Raw genomic sequence first — 23,079 nt, 5'->3', positions numbered from 1 at the left:
TCTATGGTTTTTCCTCCACTCTCCTCGAATATCGTTTCTTCTTTGGTCTGTAGCTAAATGAATGCAAAGTCACGGTCTTGTACTTTGGGACAGTTTAAAAAATGGAGATTAGAAAAAAAAAGAAAATAGAATTCACTGTCTGCTCAGCTATTCTTATCTCTTTCATTCCACTTGAATCTTTTCTGCGCGTGGATGAACGTCGCGCTTATTTTTTTTAAATTTTATTCTTTTGCACAGTTCTTGATTCTTTGCTCGCTTCGGTGGCCACGAGCCAAAATAAAGATTGTTTCAATCTTTTCGCGGTACGATTCAAGCTGCAACATCATTTAATACTATGTTCTCAAGTATCGTAACGCTCATTTGTACATATCGAAATGATTCGAAATTTTCCATGCACATGTGCTCGCGAATATTAATAGCGTACTTAGCATTATTTGCCAGCTATTGCAATTGCTGCAGTGTTACATTGATATCACCTGTTTGATTGGATACGCGGAAATTCTGATTGATAGTGATAATTTCACTGGAAATTACCAATATTTACTTTCCCACACTGTGCATCACGTGTCGTTTCGTCTAAATCACCCGCCCTATTTCATCATCCCTTGTATGTATAACCGTAGTTATTGTAAATTCGTAGAATTCAACCTCGTATTGGATGTATTAATTTCAATGTACAACGAAATTGATTCACGAACGTTGCGGCTTTCACACGAGTACACGTGTAAGCTTATCTGCATATCATAATCACGTTGAACAAAGTGTGGTTCGTTTCAAACACTTTCAATTCACTTATAAGAACCGAACGTAACAAATTTACTGAGAAGAATTCAAATGTACAATTGTCGAAACGTGAGAAGCCGAGCAACTTCTGAGATTTTGAAGTTTTCAATCTTCTCGGAATTAATCCGACCTAACGACGCTGATTTAAAGCTGTGAACCTCTTATTTCTCCTCTGCCTTAATTACTACCCAAGTAATTTGTGTACTAAAACACTCACAAATAACCGAAAAGAATAGACATTACGACTTTCTATCTTCACAAAAGTATCACAAATATGACTTTCCGAACAACTGAGAAATCTCACATTTTCTTTACCCCATGAATAATCATTAAACTAGTTGCTAGATATTATAGGTATCCGATATCCGATATCGAAGGCCGGATTTTGAGTGATAATCCATAATTCGCGTGTACTTATAAAGAGCAAGCTCAACCCAGAGGTGGGAATTGAATTAAATTGTAACCAGTCAAGTACCGCGTAGCCTGGTTTTCAACGCGAACGAATTGGACGCGTGCGATACTCGAAGAAAGCAATGTAACTTGTAGCATATTACTCGAAAAGTCACCGACATCAGGAGCAGCAGCAGTTCAGCGACTGCAATACCGACTACCGAGGAACCTTGAGCGTTCAAGGCAGATACTCGTAATATGTGTCACGGCTCTAGAAGCCGACTTAGCACCCGAGTCACGAGAATATTAGAAATTTGAAGTTTTACACGCGAGTACCTAGGCGAATATAGCTGCAATGCAATATCTCCGAGGAGTTACAGGCTCACGTCAAACCGAGATAAACTAGTGATTCAGAGTGTTTCATCTTCTTCTACCTTCATATCTGCATCTTTATACGATCCCTCTTCTCGCGTACTCACTTTCCAAACCGTATACGTCGAACCTTCGTATCGGTTTGTACAATGTTATATCCATACGCCACATAACCATAACCTCTAGGCGCCATTTCGGAAACAGCGATCGTTGATAAGCTGATTTAATTACGTTATACACCTTTGATGATATCAAACGAACCGAAAATTCATCAGGCAATCCGCGCGGTCGATCTCGGGTTAAGCTGGACCTCTCTGTTTTCTTGGCGCTAAAAAGTTTCATTTTCAACGATAATTAACGCCCCTCGAGAATGTGAAAAATGAAGACGCGTTCACCCACGCCGGTTTCAAGGCGATAGGATACTATGTATATTGCGTTTGTACCGCAGCGAAAGCGACAGGTACTCAGCATTATTGAACTTTATACGAGAATGTATTGTATCCTCGGTTATACTTATGTACACCGTACATATCCACACGTGTGTAAAATGTACGTAGTACACTCTCGCCTATCGCTTTCAGCTTCGAAGGACCGAAGAAGATGTCTTGACCTTTGATCGTTGCCCTGTACGCATCAATTATCCCATTGTGTGCAAGTTATAACGATCAAGAGGCGAGAGACATGCTCGTCCAATTAGTGAAACGCGTCTCGTGATTGAGGAACGTTAACCCGTGGAGGTTGAAATTGAGCAATTGGCAGAATTTCGTTTCAAAATTCGTGTCATTCAAAGTACGTCAAGTTGTGCGAGAGTGGAGAGAAGGATTAATCGAGGATACGGGAAATAGTGTAACAAGAAACACAGAAACGTTCGCTTCTCGAACAACGGAATCGCAAACTTTGTTAACAGACCAATGAATGAATTCGTCTTTGTACTCACGGAGAATCGATACGACTCGTTTCCGACAGCGTTCATCACGCCTCGTTCGATTTTCCCGCGACCACGTTTCAGAGGATCAATCAAAAAACCTCGATGCCCGTATGAAACAGGTTCATATAACCGCGCCTGCCAGATGCGATGTGACAATACTCAATCGTACATTTCTGCGCGAAGAGCATTATTCAAATCTATGGAAATATAACAGACTGAATGGGACGAAAGTGAAAAGAGGATTGAAACATTCAGGTGGAACATTTCCAACATTGATTTCAACGGAAAATGTTGCAATCGCTTGTCTGCTGGACACTCGCGAATTAACGCGTTTCATGTGCTGAAAAGTTTGAGTGGCAACGGGTCGGATAATTGTTCGGGAAACTCGACTAATTTTCGTGACTGCGTGTATAAACTCACTAATATACGTGTACGTGTATACACATGTATACACAGAGGTACAAAAGGACGCGACGTGAATGCGTCACGTTTACGTTCATCCTGATCGCAGAAGAACTGACCAAAACTGTCCGCCCGCTTCGTCCCTTCCTAGGCTAATTACTAATTACATCTCCCTGGAAGGAGATTAGGGTGGACACGTATATACCCTTGAAAACGGTCGACGCGCGGAACAAGGTGCCCAGCCTCTCACCGTACGTACCAAGAACAACTATTTCTCTCGGTCTACTCGCTGATGTTCTTCTCGTTTTTATTGTACCTACCTCCTTTTCTCAGCGAGAAACTAGATCCCCTCTTTCAGAGTAAACAACTCGCACGTGCCTGTGATTACTCATGAAAGTCCCTGCGACATCAAAGATATATCCGTTACCCGTAGGAGGTTAACCATCGTTGTTACGAACGAGGTCAATTTTTACAACTTTTATCCCTCGCTTCGCGGGCTGGGATTCGAGGGCGGAAAGCAGCGGACCGCCGTTGGAGAGTATTTTAGTAAGCATTGCCGAAAAGTTTGCACAGCGATAATTGGTAACGGAAGAATAAAGTGGGCGAAGAATGAAGAGTAAACTGGTGGTGCATGAGTAGCGTTTTTTCTGAGAGCTCTAGGCTCGCCGTTCGATGGTTATATCTCTGTGCAAGCACGGCCCGTAGGCACGGCTGAGTTTCACGGTTCGGTTTCACCGGCGGGTTCGGCATAAAGGAAAAAAAAAAAATAGATAAAAATCTGGATCGGGAAGCAAAGCTGGCCTATCAGAGATGATGATGTAACCCCCGCTTTAACCCGCTGAAACCGCTGAATCGCGAGCCGCACGAGATCACGGAGTTATGGAGCGGTTAGATGAGTACAAATAGGCGAATCTGAACTATCTACGTACGTAAACTTTTCAATCTGCTAATGGATGGCGGAGAAACGGAAACTGTCCGTGGTAGAAAGGGACTGTAGACAAGGACGTGCAACTCGGAGCCTTGACGAGTGAACCGAGTGAGAGAGAGAGAGAGAGAGAGAAGGAGAGGAAAAGGAGAGGAAAAGCACCGCCTCGTGCTTAACGGAAACGCTGGAAAAGGCGAATTTCACTGCATCCAGGTACTCTCGGCGTTCTTGTTTGAACTATTTCTCATTTCACATCTTCATGTACTACACGCAGTACTTTCGCTATATGAAACTGACGAGAGTATGGGGACGGTGTCTGAATCTGGATCTGCAAAATCAGAAACTATAGAACCGTTCCTTCGGGATTTCCCGCTTGACCGATGTGTACCGATAGTGCAGATTGATGTTTTCCTCGCTTGTGTAGACACGGACTAAAAACATGAGAAACTAAAACTGCAGCTCTCGTATTTTCAAATGTCGAATATTTATCCGAGCGTGGATTTTCTTGCAATTTAGGTGTGTACATATGCAAGGAAGAGTCGTTCTTTTCTTTTCCGACTGCCTGAATCTTTGCGAATATTTTTGCTTTCTATTTGTGGTTCATTACCGTCTTTTATCTTCTTTTCTTTTTTAAACTCGTATTTTTGTTTTGTCCAGCCATCCGTTCCAGATTTTCCCGACTCTGTTCAACCACCCTCTATTTCTGCGCTGCTGCGGGGTCAGGTTTGAAAACTACCCGACAAAACTGAAGTGGCTCGTCAAAACATCGCCACTCGAGTTTATACACGAGGTATTTACTTTTCAAACTTGACCGATAAACTGCAAGCAGAAGTTTCTGAATCTGCGGATCACCAACGTCCGTGTTCCGTAGCAGTTTAGGTCGTATTTGCATAGATTCGCTAGTCAGACGATGTACAAGGTGTTCGATTATTCCTGCATGCTTGATTGCTATTTAAGTCAGCCCAAAATAAGCACACATATTTTTCTGATATAAGCTTGCGGGTCTGGGTGAAATTCGTACGTGTTTTGGAAACCAGAAAATGGTCAACAAGTTTATTTGCGTAGTTTGAATGAAAGAAAGTGTAGATCTAAAAAATATATTTTGACTGAATAAGATATGAACGTAAACCGAATTATTACCCTCGAAAATAACATCCTCGTGATTGTTGACTCGATTTCATGAATCAGAAACATACATACATACATACATACATACATGCATATATATATATATATATATATATATATATAATAATAATAATCTACCGAGTGCGGAGGAATTTTTCTCTCCTTCTGCTCAAAATTCCACGCGGGATTTTGGTCTCCGTGTCCCTGGTAGCAATCGTTTACACTTTAGCGGGACATTTATCAAAATGTGCTCAATCCAGCACACACAAGCTCATGATCCTCAAACGTCGGTCGGTTTTATATTCCTCTCCGGTAGTTCGGCCCCGTGTCTCCGGTGAGACGTCTCATTTATTGTCGTATTACGAGATAGATACGCCATCATTGATCGTTCGGACATGGTGATTATACGTATAAGAGGACTGCATCATACCCACTATTGTTGGTCATTCACCGGGGGCATGAATAAACTTCTTGAGAGATTTCCCGGGTTACGTATTAAGGACGTCGATGGATAAAATGTCGAGAAATCGACTTTCCCGATGGCCATTAGTTCTTTTCCCATTCGACGGGAAATGCAGCAGCAGCAGCAGCAGCAGCGGGATGAATAGTTTTGCATATATTTTTCACCGCGGGGCGTATATTTGTCGTCGCGGATTATAATTGGGTCGCCGTCCTTGGTTTAGCGACAGGGATCCCTGCAGGAATCGAGAGATTCACCCCGTTTCTCACAACCCGCAGGATGAATAAGCCGAGCGGCGTGACTCGTCCCTGCTCCTTTCTCCGGGGTCCCGTGTTCGGTGGTGTGAAAAAGGCAGAGATAAAAATAGCAAAACCTTCGCCAATCTCGTGGTTCTGACACGCGGTATAATAGATTGTACCAACGTGTCAAGGTATCATCTATTTAGTACTATATCCTTATACCTTATACCTTATATCACCGGGAAAAGCGAAGCAAGGGGCAAAATACAACAAGGGACAATATTCGCCACGTCCTCTCTGTGTAGTGCATTTATATCAATCAAGTTTTGCCTACCTATGTTGGTATAGGATTCGATCTTACTTTGATGGCAGTACGTCTATGACGCGTCAATGATTTTGTTCAAACACAGCTGGGAACTCAGACGGAAGATCATTAAACTCGGAATTGGCTGGATGGAGAAACCCTCTTCTACCGGTTAACAGGCAATCGCGCAATAGCCTGGTTCTATACATATAAATCAATTCACCGAATGCATTCCGTTCTACCAACATTCGACGTTGGCTAAACTTGACAATTGGCATGTTCTTTTGATCAGGCGATGAAAGGATCTGCCCCTTTTCGCGTGGCACCAATTATAGCCTGATTCAGACTTCAGTGGTAATTTTCACCCTACAATTATACCCGCGAGACGTATGTGTAGGTATTGAATTGAGGAGGTCGGGAATTCTTCGAAACTGAATCGAATCCGACCTGGTAAAAATTATTTCGCCACGCTCCGTCACACTCCGATTTTTGCCTCAGCTACGACTCGTTGAGTTTATCACGTTGGGAAAGTGGCTTCGTGTCTACGTGATGTTTTTGTGTAAACGATTTTCAGCCAATTATGCGCTTCAGTGAAACCTGTTATATCTTGTCGGCGTTGTCGCTATTTGCTGTTTGAACTGAGACGCTCCTTGTTGTAGTCTTCGGAAAACGGCTAATTGCGCAGCTTTGTTCGAACGTTATTCAAGCACGTTGACACGATCTTCTGGAAGAAATTGAGCCTTGTGTTATTCCTTGCTGTCGCGAGTCACTTGATACATCTTGAAATTCTGTTCGGAGAATTTTCCCTTGTAAATAAATCCAGGGGCGCGCATCATCCACTCAGCAACGCGAAAACATCCATTCACAACGTCTCGGTTTAACTCCGAGCTCTCGGTAATTAGCTACTCCTGTCGCTGATAGAAAATCCATGTACAGACGCATGGTGTTGGATGCCTCGATGTGCTCGGGTCGTTCATTAAACGCATACACATATATAATATATATATATGCACGCAAAGGTTGGCATAAGCGGTGGTAATTAATTCACACTCCGTGCAGGAAAGGGAATTGTTTAGAAGCGTAACAGCTTTTACAGCGGTGAAAATTAATTCGGAATTCACCATTCGTCAAGTCGGAACTTGCGGACGGAATCCGACTTACACTCGATGAAATTCTTTCGTTAATTCCGGACGACGAAAAAGATCGTGTTGTTATCAAATCGTAGCTCGAAAGCTCCTTATCCGGCTCTCCACGAATCTTTTGATTCGAATATTCGCACGATATACGCATGTTTCTTTACGAGTCTAGCGAAGCATAAAGTACCGTCGGAACACCCAGGATAAATGAATTTACTCCGAGTTACTACGGGTTACTACGAGTTAACTCCTGGCATTGCAATTGCTCTCATTTCGAACTGCTATCTTATACCTCACCGTCCGTTAAGTATAAGTGTAACTGCCGCACATGGATACGTTTTATGGAAACACGGACGTTGATGATTGAGGAATACGCACGGGTGTCTCAAATACTCGTTCTGCTGGATCGTATTTCGTTCCACTCTGAATACGGGGGAATAATTTACCCCCAATTTTATTTAACGAACTTTTCCCAAATTGGATCTGTTTTATGCGCACGGTATAACCGCGGCGGGTGTGTTATTCTGTTCGTGATTTTGATGAATCGAGGCTAATTCCGAATTGACCAAGGGCGAATCAATCATTCCGCAGTAGAGGGATATACCCACGACTAGGAGGAAGGAACGTCGTTCTTTTATAGGTCAATCCGATCTTCTCCTTATTGTCGGCTATTCCATTACTCCGAGTGGTGCAGGAATAATACATTGGGAGAAAAATTGCTCAGTGAAACGATCCGGAAGACAGTCGTTTACAAGTTTTTATCACCTGTCTATAATGCAGCCTGCATGTATACCAGGATATAGGTACGGACGATAACGACGCGAAATCTATTTACAAATTGATTTCCCCTCGATGTATCCGTCGCCATCTTCGTTCTGTTCTTGAAAACCAATTTTCTTCTCCATATCGAGTGTAAAAAGTCGAAGACGCGAAGGGAGAAAGGCATTCGTGAATCTTTGGCAAGTCGGGTTAGCGGACTAAGCACCCACATGGAGTAGAAATGCTGCCTCTACGCCTCGAGCCGACTACCTTATCGGATAGCTAATGTCTTTGTTACTCGAGTGCAGGTTACAGAGCGTAATGTAGAAGTCAAGGAGACTGAGGCGTCTTGCCGTTATATTACGCGGCGCGAGCGCGTATTTCGTCTTAGCTAGGTATATAGAATTTCCTTCCTCCGGGGAATTCGAGAGTCTCGGATCAGTTTTTTTTTTTTTTTTTAAAGCTTTTTTCCCCCAGCTTTGGACGGTTAAACGCGAGCTGAACTGATGTATGTAGGTAATAACGTTTAAATGAAACAGTCTCGCAGGTTAAGCTCGGTCCTATTTTTTGCCCCCGCCCCTCTTTATCTACCCACCTTATAGTCGCAGTTTGCATAAAAGTACGTACCTAGGTATTCTCATCCTTATGATAGAGGATCTTACGATTTCCTTTAATCTAAACTTGCGAGATTCAATTACATTTGATATTACCTCGGCTTGCGGTGCTCCTCCTTCTCGAGCTCTCATTTTTCCAACCGCCGGTTGGAATTCTTAGATTGCGTAATCCGCGCCGATACTTGAAACCGAGATGGTATACGCTTAACTCGAGATCTTTTCTCGGATGACCAATCACCGCACAGTCATTCGAGGGTAAAAATTTTCCCTCTATAATATAAGATTTTTCCCGACTGCCTTCGCGGTGATTTTCCAACCCTCGGGCGGTGGGTAGGATATTTAGGTACGTAAAAATTGTGGCTAAAAGCATTACGTCGTCGAGATAACAGCTTAATACCTTCTCATCAATTTTTCTTATCTAGCAAGCAAATTCTCATCTCACAACCTCGCGTGCACACCAATTCACGTATGTAACTGTTCGAAAACGTGGATAATTTACCACTGATTAGTAATCGGCATTTTTTCATTCCGTACGATGATATTTTAACTGCCAGCCGAAATCGCACGTGCGGAACTTTGAATATTCGAAACTTTGTGTTACAACACTGCGGCGATCGAAGTTTATACTTACCGAAGCTCAAACTACATTTTTTTGTACACCGTGGACCACCATTTAGGAAAATTGTAGGGTGACTTGAATTTTTTCGATCTAGTTCGATACCATTAACCTAAAAAGGTTGTGCCTTATTACCTATAAAGTTTATCAAAATTGAGATAAATCGTACTTTTTCCGTAGTGGAAACCTTCTTGTTCTACGCGAGTTGAAAACGAATTGACGTGTAAGAATGAGTTTTATTTTCTTTGACGTGGCAAATTTTCGGCAATATGAAAATATTTCCTTGACAAATTAGGCCCTTGTTACGTGTATTATTTTTTGTTACGACGCGAAAAGGAAATATAAAAATTTTCCCTCGTTTTCATCGTCGTCTTCTTTGAAATATTTTTATCATTCGTATCCCTATGCCTACTACAGTATAAGGAGCCGGCTTCTCCTCCTCTTCATCGCCCTTTTTTAATATTCGACTCTTCCAAACATAATAGCCGGTAATATTTGCGGCAGGTATATACCCAGACACAGGTACATATGTACAAGGTATATAACAAGGGTGTTCTTCTTTAGAAAATTGCAATTTCCTTCTTTCGAGAAGGAGCTGTTCACCTTGCGCGATTGAAACTTTTTGAATTCATTGCCATCGGGTCCTGATGTTTGTTTTCTTTTTGTGCTTATTTTTCCCTTTGCGTCAATCTCGTCGTTATCGTTGTTATACTTATTATTTTTCATCACGGTGCGAAAGCGACGCGTCTGTCACACTCCGAAGATATTAGCGTTACTTATTAGCGACGTTACTAGGGAAATTTTTTTCACCCCCAAATTTTTTTTTCTTTCCTCTCCTACCTTTGATTTACCGCCGCCGCGCCGTTCGTGCTGCTATTCGTCATTATAATAGGAGGTGGGCGTTATCAACTTCCAAGGCGGGTGTTCGTTACTTTCGAAAATGATTTATCTCGCTCCTCGGACCCCCACAATACCCTGTAAAGCCTTTTAAGCCCTTATCGATAATATATTCGTGGTCACACGTTACCGCAAAGCTTAAGATAGGATCGACACGGTCTTGCCCATCGTCGTCTCTTTCACCCACTCCCCTATATAATGTATGTACCTACCTATCGAGATCCGACCTTCTTTACTTGCCGTGTGGGCGATGCTTCGCAAGTCGTATTTTTCTCTTCCCGTAGGCCGAAATCTGACACGTCTCTTCTGACTTGATTTATTATGAAAATCGAAAAAGTTTTGATTTTCTCGCACGCGCGCAGACTACATGCAAGCTGTACTCTGAATTATTAACGATTTATTTCGTTCGCAATGATCGCTCAAAAATGTAGCGTAAACATTTTCTAAAAAAAAAAAACAAGAAGACTGCTATTTTCAGCCGTATTTATACTGCGGTTTAAAAAAATCGAATTGGTACAGCCTCGGAGACTGTAATTTTCACAGAACTAAAATACAGCGGAAAAAGCCTCGCAAATGATTGATGCTTGAGAAGTAATTATTGGTTGATCGAATTCGCAAATGTGCTGCGGTGCAGGTAATTTGAAAGAAAGTATCTTTTCCGATATCGAATGTAATGAAGAAAGAGATCGAAGGCGGGGAAGCAAAAATGGAAACTTTTCCGGCAACTTTAATACGGTAATTTGTAATCCGCGAGACAGATTTACGGACTTTTAATTTTAACTTCAATCGAAGGCTTCCTTACAGCAAAGCTACCGGGCATTTACAGTAAGGGTATGATAGGATAGGGTACAAGGTATATAATGGTTTATAATCCAGCGGGCAAATGAGCGGCCCGAAAAGAAATGAAATAATTAAAATGTACGTCTCATCGCTACTCAAATTGCCAATTAAGAGTTGAAATTAAAGTCGGTATCTTTTTTCACACGGCCACTGTGCGCGTTGTTTTAAAAGCATCGCGGAGACCTGCAGGGGCTGCTTTTCGCTCTTTTTCTCTCTCCTCACTTCCTCCTTCTCCGCCCGCTCTCCGGTCTGCGTACAAGACCAACTAAAGGTATATCTGAAATTCAAGAGCCCCTTGTACGTGAGTTTTACACGTGTATCAGCTGCGTTTTACACGCCACGCGTTTCCTCCCTCGCGTCACGTCCGCTAAACTTGAAGCGAGATATTGCTTGAATGGCAATTTAAGTTATTTCGGCGCTTAGGCTTAAGACGCGCTAATCTTATTATTCACCTTTCTCTACTTTTATATTGTGTCATCAATGTAACCGTATCCAGGTGGCGATCGTAAAAGCTGGAGAATTGGAAAACCGCTATAATCTCTATGAACTTTTACTCAAGTGCAAGAATAAAATTGTCGGAATCAAGAGTTACGAAGAAAGATAAAGACCGTTTAAAAATTCTTTGACAATATTTTATTTCCATCCATAATTGTGACGTGATTCCGAGCAAATTCGAATCGTTCGATTGGGATGAAATACACCAAAAAAAGGTTAGAAGCTCAGTTTTGTACAAGAACCCTGGAAAAATTGGTAGAAACTGTATAATGTACATAGGTAAATTAAGCGAAACGTTACTATTTAGATAAGTTAATACAACCTTGCAATACGTTAGGCATTAGCCGAAATACGGCTGTCGACACGTGCACGAAGGTACACAATATCCGCGAATCGATAATATCCATGGCGCAGTCATTACTTTATTATTGTACGGGCAGTTTCGCCAGACCGTTATTGTTCAGCAACGCGTTTGCGAGAGCGAGAAAGCCGCGGTGAAACGGGATCAAACGAAGATACTTAACGGGTTGCGTCTAATTAAAATTGTCCCCTCGCCGTATCGCCACCTCCAACTGCTGATCGTCGATTAGTATCGCGCCGTATGTACACGATCATCTCATTCGCGTCGTCGTGGGGTTCAATTAAATTCTTGCGTGCGAATCGGTGCCAAGAATCCGGCCGGAAACTCCTTGATCTACAAGTATAAGGCGTAAACCGCGAGTTTTCGGGGACCTCAAAGTCGACCCGGGAATGAGAATGCCCGTCACGCGAGAGAATCGCGTACTACTTACATTCTGCCCGGGCACCTACGAGCTTTTACTCCTTTTATCTCGGTCGAAAAGTCACCGACAGACGACGTCGAGGTGGGCGTCTTTTTAAAAAGGAGAGGAAAAAAAAAAAAAACATTTACGAATCTTTCCGCACGCGTCGTTCTTTAAAACGCTACGACTTATATATAATATATAAATATATATTTGTGCGTGTAATGCGCCTTTCGCGTATCCCACAGCTGATTGTGAGTAATCGTCGGCTTTTTTTTTCTCCTTTTCGACTAATTTGAGACGCGTAAAAATCCTGAAACGGATGTCGGATATCCTTTTCTCTCGGGACTTATTTACGTAGTATAAGATGCAATGCGGCATACGCTCGTGCCTACGCCGTGTTAAAACGACGGGGAATCATCGTCGGGCGTTGGGAATCATTCGAATGGAACAATTAACTAATCGTCCTCGAATGTAAACGTTCCTGAGTGTCCTTGCTCTGCTCTGGATGGTTATATACCTACGCGTCGAGAACGAACCGGTATGAATATGCAGGAGGAGTCGAGAGACACTTTGTATGCAAAAATTGTTGGCCGTCTAGCGTTCGGTAAGAGAATATCTCTGTCGCGAAAGCTGAGAGAGAGAGAGAGAGAGAGAGAAAGAGAGAGAAAGGGAGAGAGAGAGAGGGTCCTCTTCGGGATGCCCGTTGTGACAGGTGGAGAACGGATGTGACGTAGCTGGTGTAATTAGCCCGGAATCTAATTTCACCGTATAACCCGTCTGTCCGCTGCATTAACGAAGAACAGTCGCTTGTCGGGTCGATATCACCGGCAAAAAGATCAATTATCGAACTGCAGGCCGACGGACGCGTCGCGCGCAAAAAAAAAAAAAAAAAGACAAGGAACGAACCCTTCCCTGTCATCGACAGTTGTACCCTGACCCGGGTGAGCGATTAATTAGTTTTTCTCGCATACGATACGTTGAAGATCTGATCGGAGCCTCGCCGCCGTTTCGCAAAGTTTACAAGTAGACGGAAAGCTCCTGCAGTGCAGGATTGTTGTTATACATATATACCTTGATACCCTCCTACCTGAATTGGTATATAATTATAAAATATTGTACATCCTTGGACAGTTCTACCCGCGGGGATTTAATTTTCTTTTACCCCGCGTTTCAGTTTGTTGGCCGAAAACTCACTTCAACTCTGCACACAGTTCTGTTTCTTTTTATTATAAACTTTTTTCTTTCCCTTCATTTGTTATTCGTTTTGCTTGTTGTTTAATTCAATCAGTACACAGGCAGACAGGTCGGATTTGCGGTATATGTATAAACGTACGTACGTACATTCCTACGTTTCGCTGATGTTTCGTCATTAGCAGAAGCCGTAGGAAGTCTGTTGAAATAACGAGGCGAAATATGAATTGAATTTAATTCTTGTTCGCGGTGTTCGCCGAGTTAATACACAATATGATAGCTTGTACGCCTCACGCATGCCGTCGTTGGGGAATTTATAACAAAGGTGAACACGCCGCAAGTACAAAGGGATCACCGGGTATTGATCGCGGTTGGTGTAAGACTGCAGGGATGTGTAACCTTCGTATTTTACCCCGCACGTATATTTTCTATGTATTATTATTACTGCGAGCTGTGCGGTGTAACTTTGAAAGAATGTTAAACGCGAGAAAATCTCCCCCCTCGTAACGAATTCCTTGTATATATTACACCCGGCCGTAACGCCGAACGTACGCAAATTGAAAATTTCGAATTCCTACATCTCGCCTTCAAGCCCCCTTATAGCTCACGCGTAGAAGTACTCGACTATAGTAAAATACCTGTCAACCGTCACTCGTCGATGGTTAAATAAATTTGCTTGACCGGTTAGCCCGAATCGCGTGAAAAAACGGAAAACTCTCACCGCGTGACGTCCAAATTTTAGCCCTCTCGTTCGTGTTTCCGTTCACGTCGCAAGTGCAGACTTCAAACTTGCAGTACCGGTACAATAAATTTAGCGGGTTTTTATTTTATTTTTCATTTTTCACGTGTTACCGGAATGAAGTAACTTTGGGGTGAAAAAGTTTAGCTAAATTTCGTGGAAATTCCAAGTGCAGGCAACAAACTGCAGGGAACAGTTGTGCTTTGTTCTCTTGGAGCCGGGTTAAGCCGTTTATACTGAATAGTCGTCGTGCAGCAGTGCTCGAAACGATTAAATAAGCATTCGGCACTAGACAGCCTAGAGACAATTATCGTGCCTTCAGTCTGCAGGCGAAAGACAACATTGAAGGCGTTTGTACCTGCTAACTCGCTAAGGATGAGGTATGAATCCAGGTCAGTCAAACATCGGCGACTCGAATTGTACTTACGACGTGTCAAGCAGTCAAGATGCAGAGACAGTAACGTAGGCAGAATTGCTTCCAGCGTAATTATTGCCGCATTGTATTCCGCGACTACGGAAACGTGATTGAAGGAGCCCGGATAATGAGCCAACTTTGATATGCTGGCGAAATTCAGACTCGTCGTCGGTCGCGTGTCCCAATTATTTCGCGAAAAACTCGACTTGTTCGGAACAATGAGAAATGTCAATAATTTCACTGATCAGACGTGCACAGATTTACTATGAAAGTTACTTCGGTTCATTGAACGTCGGCAATCGATAATCGTTGTGTACAGAAATGAATAAATTACCATTAGGTTAATAAAATTACTGTGTTGTCGCGTTCTAATATTGCAACAACAAGCTTGTCGCTCGTGTCTGAGCTTAATTATTAGAACGGTCCGTACAATATTCCGAAAAATAATATCCACCTTGCGAACGGCGGGAACTTTAGTCAAATTTTTCGCTAAGGTTATTTCTGTGAAGTGAAGAATTTATTCAACATTTTAATATCTTTGCCTCGCTAAAATTGAAATATCTTTGTCGAAAAATATTTCATTAGAATGAAAAAGTTGATTGTACTTTTCTGCGCGTTGGAGTACCTGTAAGAGTAATAATTGTCATTAAAGTAAAATGAGGTTCACAGAAAGCCTGAATTTTTTTAACGGTATAAATACGACAGAGTTCCTTGTGAAATAATTACGCGATTGAATTTGTTACTCTTAACCGACTTGCCAGATTTCATTAATACCTATGACAGTCATGTTCAATGTACAAATAGTTAAAGCACTAAGGTGGGATTACACCCCGAAACGGGAGTGATTGAGGCGTTAACGTGGTGATTGTTTTTCACGAGAACGTTTACTTTCAATATTTAACACGAAGGGTGAACGGCGATGGCCAACCAACGTGCGAAAAGTATTTAGATACAGGTATAGAGGTCTGAAGTTGCGAACGGACTAACTTGCGAACGTAAGGAAGATCGACGGGGTTGAAAAATGGCGGAGCGGATTTGCGTCTGCGAGTAATCGAATATGACGGACGATACGAGCTTAGCTGGGGCGGTAAAAAAAAGTTTGAAAAAGTAAAAGAAAAAGTAAGGGAACAAGGATAAGAAACATCGTGGACGGGTGTATCTTAGCGGTTGGGTAGATCGAGGGTCTTGATGTCCGCGTTGGGACTGATGCGAGAGAAGAGTTGGGAAAGAACGGTGACAAATTCAAACTTCACATAAAGCAGAATTTACAAAGTTTTCACTTCCATTTCTTCGGCTGCTTTCATGCGATGCCTCGGATGCCCCGGCAAAGGTTTAGTTTCTCATTTTTCCAACTTCCAAGGCTCCTTTCCTCCCGGCTCTCAATATTCCGCAGCCAATCGGTACATGGTAACTTTTTTAACGAACGGGAAGTTGAGAAGCGAAAGCCACAAGGAACGTGTTAAGAGTTTGTCGAATGGGAGCTCTTCACTCATAACGCTTCCACCGATCGAATCTGCTGCTGCTGGCAGCCAGGCGGCCGACTCTTCGAAACTCGAAGACACTCGCCGAGAGCACAGTGTGCGAATAACGCGTTAAACGTGGGCTCATTCATTTTTATTCCCATTCATTTTACGCGTCGATCCCGAAGATCGTACCATAAAAAAAAATCTTCATCATTCCTTCCGGGTGTAAGACGCGGGGTATAATATAATACCTTTCCACTCCTCTCCTCTCCTCTCCTCTCCTCTCCGCGAATCGTTAACACTCGTAACGCGAGCAAATATTCCTTTCCTTTATGCTTCTTTCATTGATTTCGGACTTTTCTTGCACCTTTGTAGGTAAACCGTCTGCGCTGCTAAACTTTTCAAAGGTGGGTAGATATGATTAAGAAACTCCGTAGGTACTTTCGCGTTCGGAATAATTGCTTCATTTGCATAATGTATTTAAATCCAGCTGCCGATCGATCATGCGAAATTAAAATTTAATTCGGTGAAATTTATGAGAAATTAATAACGACATAAACAAAACTCGCCGGTAAAATTGTTATGATTTCATTCTCTTTGCTTTACTTTCTGCAGTCTTTGTGTAGTCCGTCGCTGTTGAGATATTCTGTTTCAGTCAAAGTATAATTTTGTTCACATTTAAATTAAGCTCAAGCTTTTGCGCGCAACGCAACAAAGTGTTTCACCTTTTACACTATATTTTTCTTGAAATTAGTTTGTCAAGGCGTGGCGTAATGTTCATTGACGATTGAATTTTAACTTGGGGTTTTTGACCACTGCATCGACATCGTAGAATCTGATTTCATTACCAATTCGTCAAATAGTTGGTCTAAAGAAGGCAGGAATTTATACTAAAGAAATTTGGTGTGCAAAAGTCGAGTGTTTCACTGTTATAAAACTTTTTTGGCATGCAGGGATTGAGATCTTAACAATTGAAATATGCAGATGCGCCCATTCGTCAGATGTTACAACAACTGCTCTTGAAACTCTCGAACAATTCGTTGCGTGTTATAATTTATTCGAGTAAAATAGTTTATTCCGATGTTACACAAGCTACGACCGAGTTTCTCGTATATTTCTAAGATCGAATCACAGCTGACCGAGTATACGCCAGTGCTGAGTAAATAAGTGGAAGTCGATACAGCGGAGTGCTCGAAGCTTTAAACAAGCAGACGGAGCTTTTATGGATTTAGGGATCGTTCTTGTCTTTGGTATCGTTTGCACGCATCCCCTACACACCCAGAGGCAGATGTCGAGAAAGCTCCGTGGACTTAAGAGAGTGAAAAAAGTTGAAAAACCTATCGTTGATGCTTTCATCGTTGTGCGAGATGAACGCGTCGTAATCTTGAGAGGAAAGCGTTAACGTTGCATTTCGCGAGAAATATTATATTTCGTGAAAACTACGGCTGAGCCGTGTCGAGGAGATATGCATTTTCCGTTTTTGTCATTTTCCGTTTTATTCCTCATACGCGACGCGCTCATGCTTTCAACTGTGAAACATGCATTGTTCGCGGGATGCGAAACGTCGTGTCAACGGTATCTGGCTGCATAACGTGTAAAATACCTTGAATGTAAGACGTACAAATTGCTGGCGCTAAGGTGTGCGACGCAAACTCTTGGAAATATTTCCTTTTCATTTTGAGAAAAAATTTATTTCTCTCTTTTTTTTTTTTTTGTTTTCGGATTCCAACCGAGTTTCAAATCATTGTAGACTCGCAATCACAGATTTCGGATGTTTCGCGTGCCTCCGAGCAAGATTGCGAGAGTTGTATATTTGAAAAGCGTTGAATGTGACACGTCGGAGAGAAAAAAGAATATCAAAATATTACGGAATATCAAATGTCCTTTTGAAAAGGAAACTCTTCAAGCACATACAAATATCGCGGCTCGGTTCGTTTGCTCAGAATATATTCAACTTCACCTGCTTTTATACGTATTCCGACGGTATTGGCTGATTTTTTTAATACATTTCTTATTCTTTATTCTTGTTGTAAATATATGCATTTTTTCTCGCGCTTTTTCGATCTGCTAATTACCACAGTTTGTATAATAATTAGGAGTTAATTAATTCGTGAAAGCTCGTCAAGCGCGTGCGGTAAATTCATCACGTGTTACTCGTTTCTCTGCTTTTGCTGCTCATGCGGCATTGATTATTATTGCGGTCAAGTACGTCGCCGGAAAGTGGTCCACACTTCATCAGATTTGAGCGTAAATATACGCGTATATCTCATAGACTTATAAAATTCAGTTTCAGATTTTCGCAAAAACAAGATTATTTTCCGGCTTACTTTCGTCTGTAGGATTTTATTCTTACCGATCGCACGCGATCAATTTTTCACACACGTGTCTGTTTTTCCTTTTTTTCTTTTTTCTTCATCGCATATGAAAGCCAACAATTGATCAGCCAGAGGTGCGGTGGAGGTAGAAATTTGGGAACAAAGTGAATACTGATTTTGTGAAAATTAAAAAAATTTAATCGCGTTGGATCGGACCTTCAGGTATTTCTCCTCGTCCCAGGGGTGTTTCAAAAATTTTCAATATATATAGGTACGAGTAAGGGCGAAGAGAATGAAGTGTCGGAAAATTGGACGCGGGATTATAAAATATTTCATACACGCCGTAACCTATGTATAAAATGTACCTTAATTTTCTTATATATATACATATATATATATATATATATACATTAGCTTCCGGTCCACCATTCCGTAATTTAATACACGTACCTTATACCTAGAGCGGTCAAACTTTTATCGCACCGCTTAAATTCTATCGGTTCTGAAAATTTTCGTCAATCCCGATTACGGACACCCAAGACTGTCGATTTTCATCCCAAACACAGAGTCACAGTCATATTCTGCAAAGCTAAAGGAATTTCGCGGTGGTTGCGATACTAGCCCTTTTGCCCGAAAATATATATCGTTGCGATTTTGGGGACCGAATTGGTTATCGATTCGTTTCGTTTATTATTCACCCTTCGACTCTCGGCCAGGCAATACCAGCGGATTAATTTCATCCCCTCGATTTTCCCTCCTCAACACCGGTTTCGTCTGCACTCAATAGTTTTTCCCCTTTCTTCCGGCTCCTCGCGTTCATGCCCCGTGAAAGATTAGGTAGAAATTAATAAAGTTGAAAGCCCCGTGGTGTCGTTAACTCGATCTCTTTAGAACGCGTCGCTGGTCGCACGCAGCTCGTCGAGTATAAGTCTCGTTCGCCGGAGCTTGAGATAAGTAATGGACGGTTTACCGGCGCTGGGCTGAATGCCGAAAGGAGACTGCCGAACCAACCGAGAAGCTTGAAACGCAAATTTTGAGCCAGCGATTGTCCGAGGTTCTTCGTAGCGTGAACGAGGCTGGGCTTGCTCGATTGTCCGCGTGTCCCAACTTCATAATGCGGCTTCCACAATCCTTCTGAGATGAGTAATTGCGGCCGAGCGAGCGTCAGAACGGCGTGGCGACGATCGATCTATCACTTCGCAATTAAAACGGCGAATAACCGCACACCGGCACAGGTCATGCTTTACGAAGGAAGAAAATTAAAACATAAAAATAAGAGAAAGGAAAACTTTCCTTTTCAATTTTGTAAAGGCAATCGTCAAAGTCCCGTGTAGCTGATATATAGATAACGTATAAAGCGAATTTCACACATCGGTTGGAATAGAATTACCTTGAATCGCCGATCGATGAGCATATGGATCGTGTGATTTCATGGCGCGGTTCAAACTCCGGCCAAAATATTTTACACTCGATTGATAATCAACTATTATCAGTTTCGGATATCCTTATACACAGGTATACATGTGCAGGACGGAATTCATGTGAAAAGGCATCCAAAGTTATATTTATAACGATTGACTGTAACGTCGAAGATGGTTTCGTTTGGTCACGAAGAAATAAGAGATCTGGGATATTTTTATGATACATTTTCGAAGTTTCGCGATGAAGGTTGCAGAGTATTGAAAGTCAAGTGGCGCGTGTCCGATTAGTCCAAGCCTGTCTGACTCGTACACTTGTTTTTTCATATGAGGGGAAATGTAGACGAATATGTGATCAAATTTTATAGCTGGAAAAGCATGCATTCTTACACACTTTGACGTATATATTACGATGTAGGTATAACCTACAATGCATTCGTATGAATATTATTATTTCTTTATTGCTTTTACAGAATTCGAAACGGCGGCAATCCATTCGACCATCGACCCCATAACGATTTATTCAACCCTTCGGACGTGAACCCCATAAGTGCTCTTTAACCAATCGTCGAAAGCTGCTTTGCGTTTCGCATTCGAGGGTAGCGACATCGATATATTCATTAAATGTCTCGAATCACTTGAACGTATGCAATACGTATTTGTAGAGACAAATTACGATTATTCTCCCCCATCTGTATCGGCAAATTGTGAAGTTGTTATAATACAGGGACAGGTATGACTAAGGTTACCACGAAATAGACAAACTCGTGTTTCGATCTAGTGGAGTGATCAGCGTTTAAGCGGTGAAGACAAGGGGGAAGAATGGACTTTGGGGCGCCAGGGAGTTTTATTGTTATTATGATTTCATTCAAATATCGAGGATGAAAGGGGGAGGGAGGGAAGGGGGGAGGAATCGTCCGTTGAAGGGCCATTTCGGCAAAACGAAATTTCTGTCTGAGTCGAGAGTCCCACTGTGCCGGATGGCGGACCGACTGTCGCGCCTCTCTTGTCCTCTCCTCTCCTCTCCTCCACTCTCTCGAGATTCGGTTCCCTCAGGTTTCGATACCGCGGGATAACGACCCCGAGCTACGGTGAGGGGGTCGGAAGAATGCGAAATGAATTACGACCCCTAGCGCGGGGGATATAACTGGACACCGTGATACTTACCTTGTAAACGGCCGTTCCTTAGTCAGTTCAACCCGGCGAATAACGCGTATCTACCACCCTGCGAGACCGATTTGAAACGTCAGCGACATTTGATATCTGGCTAACCGACCACGTTCTTACGGGTACAACTAACAAACGTAATATCGCGTTGCGAATTAGTGATTTGCTCAGGTTCTTCACTATCGCGAACCAGAGTAGCAATACAATACCGGATTCTGGGTACAGTTTCCTACTACCGACACTTACCGACATCTCATGCAGACGACGTCACCGCGAAGAAGGGTTTGAGTCTCGGTAAGATGTCGGTAATTGTCGGTAGTAGGAATCTGGACGCGGAACCGGTCCTGTAGTACTACTGATCAGTATTTCGATTTTCAAACTGAAAGTGAACCACAACTGTATCCTGTCGTTCCTTGAATATGAGAGAATTTTTATAGCTCTAAACGATATTTAAAGTGCACTATCAAATTCAAACGTGATTGAGGATTATCGCGGTTGTTAGAGATTTGGAAACAGAATTTTGTTCAAAACAGCTGCTTTATATCTTTCTTTGTCTCTGTACGAAGAAAAAAAAAAAAAACTCTATTTTCGTTATCGTATACTCGAGGCGTTCGAGTCGTCGGTGAACGGTATTTTTTTATTTATTTTTTGGTCGAATGACAGTTCGATCGAGTGAACGCTGTTTCGACTCACCGTCAAAAAATTTGGTTTTCGTATTATAGGTGGCAGGTTGTACCGGATTGCGCGGAGCTTTGAGTGACACACGAATTATGTTGGGGGTGAATATGGACCGTTCGAAATTCTGCTGAATATTGACGCGGCAAATGATTACGCGGTGGCGTGTGGATGAAGACTGTTTTTCGTAGACGATATAATTCAAGGGGGATTATCGAACAAGCCCTTCGACGCCGAATATACATCCGTTCGTCAATGCGGAGGTGGTGGTGAAAAACTTTTAAACGAGAGGGTGATGCCTGCTCGTTAAAACTTTTGTTTTAACCAGTCGATAGCAGGACGAGGTTTCATGCAAACATTGATGTATGTACAAACATGACAATGCGAAACGATTACATTCTGACGATATTTGAACAATAAGGTTTTCCTGAAAACTTCCGCGCGAGTGTTCGCCGTTGCAGAATCGATACGTTGAATTATTTATGCCTCGTTTGTTCAGGTGGAAAATATCGGGAATATGAGAGGTCAGTTAATTCACCCGGTTATCATCGGACGACGCGATACGAATAAGTTGACTCCCCGTGCAGCATTTGGATTCGAGACTTGGTACTCGACTCTTCGTAATTGTATTGCGTTAATTAAAAAATTCATAAATTCTTCCGTCGTTGCACAATTTTATACGTATTATGTTATTGAAAACGGCCAGAAGGCGCAAAGTTTGCTTCGGTAATATCGCGTTCGCATTCGGTACGAAAAAGGTCAGATTCCCCGTGCGAGTGTAACGATTTTCCGATATCTTGCACTTCTGCATATCGTCTATAAGGCAGAGACACGATAAATCAAACTATCCGATAATCAAAGAGCACGGGAATAAATCCAGGCTCGAGTTATCGGAAAACGACTCCATATACACACGAGTATGTGTAATAATATCTGCTTGTATATATACGTACACGGCAACGCGTTTACACACGTATATATGTTTACATGCGTGTGTGACAGGGGAATTGTGTAGATACGGAAAGGCGCAGGTGTAATACTTCTGCCAATGCCCGCGGAGGGACGGGAACGAAAGGAAATAAATAACAAAGATTTATTCCTGATCAGAAATCCACTCGCTCGTTGCTCACAGGTTATACAACTTTTAAAATTATTGTTTTCGGTTTTCGAACGAAAACTTAATCCATTATTTATTACACTTGCCGGAATTGTTGCTTCTTCTTTCGGTATAATATATAGGACTACTTATACCCTGTAGTATAGAAATCGTACCATGAAAGAAGAAAGAAGATGGAGAGAGAAGAAGAAAAAACCTCAACTACGCTACACCTTATTTTGCGGGAAAATTATAAAAAAATTCTCAGCACAAGATATATTGTGTATTATATCTATGTAAGTGCGGTAAAGAAAAAAGTTTCCCTCCCTTCTGTACGTGGCGTGGCGGAAAAAGAAATAAATTTTCTCTGGGACAGCAAGTAGCTATATATATATATGGGTGTGTGTGTATTGGTGTACGGAAAAATCACGGATCGACGCATCGGCATGACTTTATCACTCATCTGGGTGTAGTTTCGACCGACATGACTATAATATTACGCGCAGCCCCTGAACAGATAAAAGAGCATTCAATTTTTCGTCGTACAG

General features: G+C 42.1%; 1 protein-coding gene across 8 annotated transcripts in view; it reads left to right on the top strand.

Moving 5' to 3' along the window:
* The window catches only part of LOC124215080 (Ig-like and fibronectin type-III domain-containing protein 2), a 172,130-nt gene that overhangs the window by 94,553 nt on the left and 54,498 nt on the right, over nucleotides 1-23,079 (top strand). The window contains exon 1 of one of the 8 annotated variants that reach the window (XM_046618053.2): nucleotides 20,167-20,177. The exons of the other annotated variants lie outside the window; for them this stretch is intronic. The gene's annotated coding sequence lies outside the window, so the exon portion shown is untranslated. Of the gene's footprint in view, nucleotides 1-20,166; nucleotides 20,178-23,079 lie in introns of those variants that run through there. 8 annotated transcript variants of the gene reach the window in all.

The sequence above is a fragment of the Neodiprion pinetum genome, chromosome 1 (assembly GCF_021155775.2).
Source record: "Neodiprion pinetum isolate iyNeoPine1 chromosome 1, iyNeoPine1.2, whole genome shotgun sequence".
Classification (NCBI taxonomy): Eukaryota; Metazoa; Arthropoda; class Insecta; order Hymenoptera; family Diprionidae; genus Neodiprion; species Neodiprion pinetum.
The sequence above is the reverse complement of the archived record's forward strand: the minus strand, read 5'-3'. Positions and strand labels throughout refer to the sequence as shown.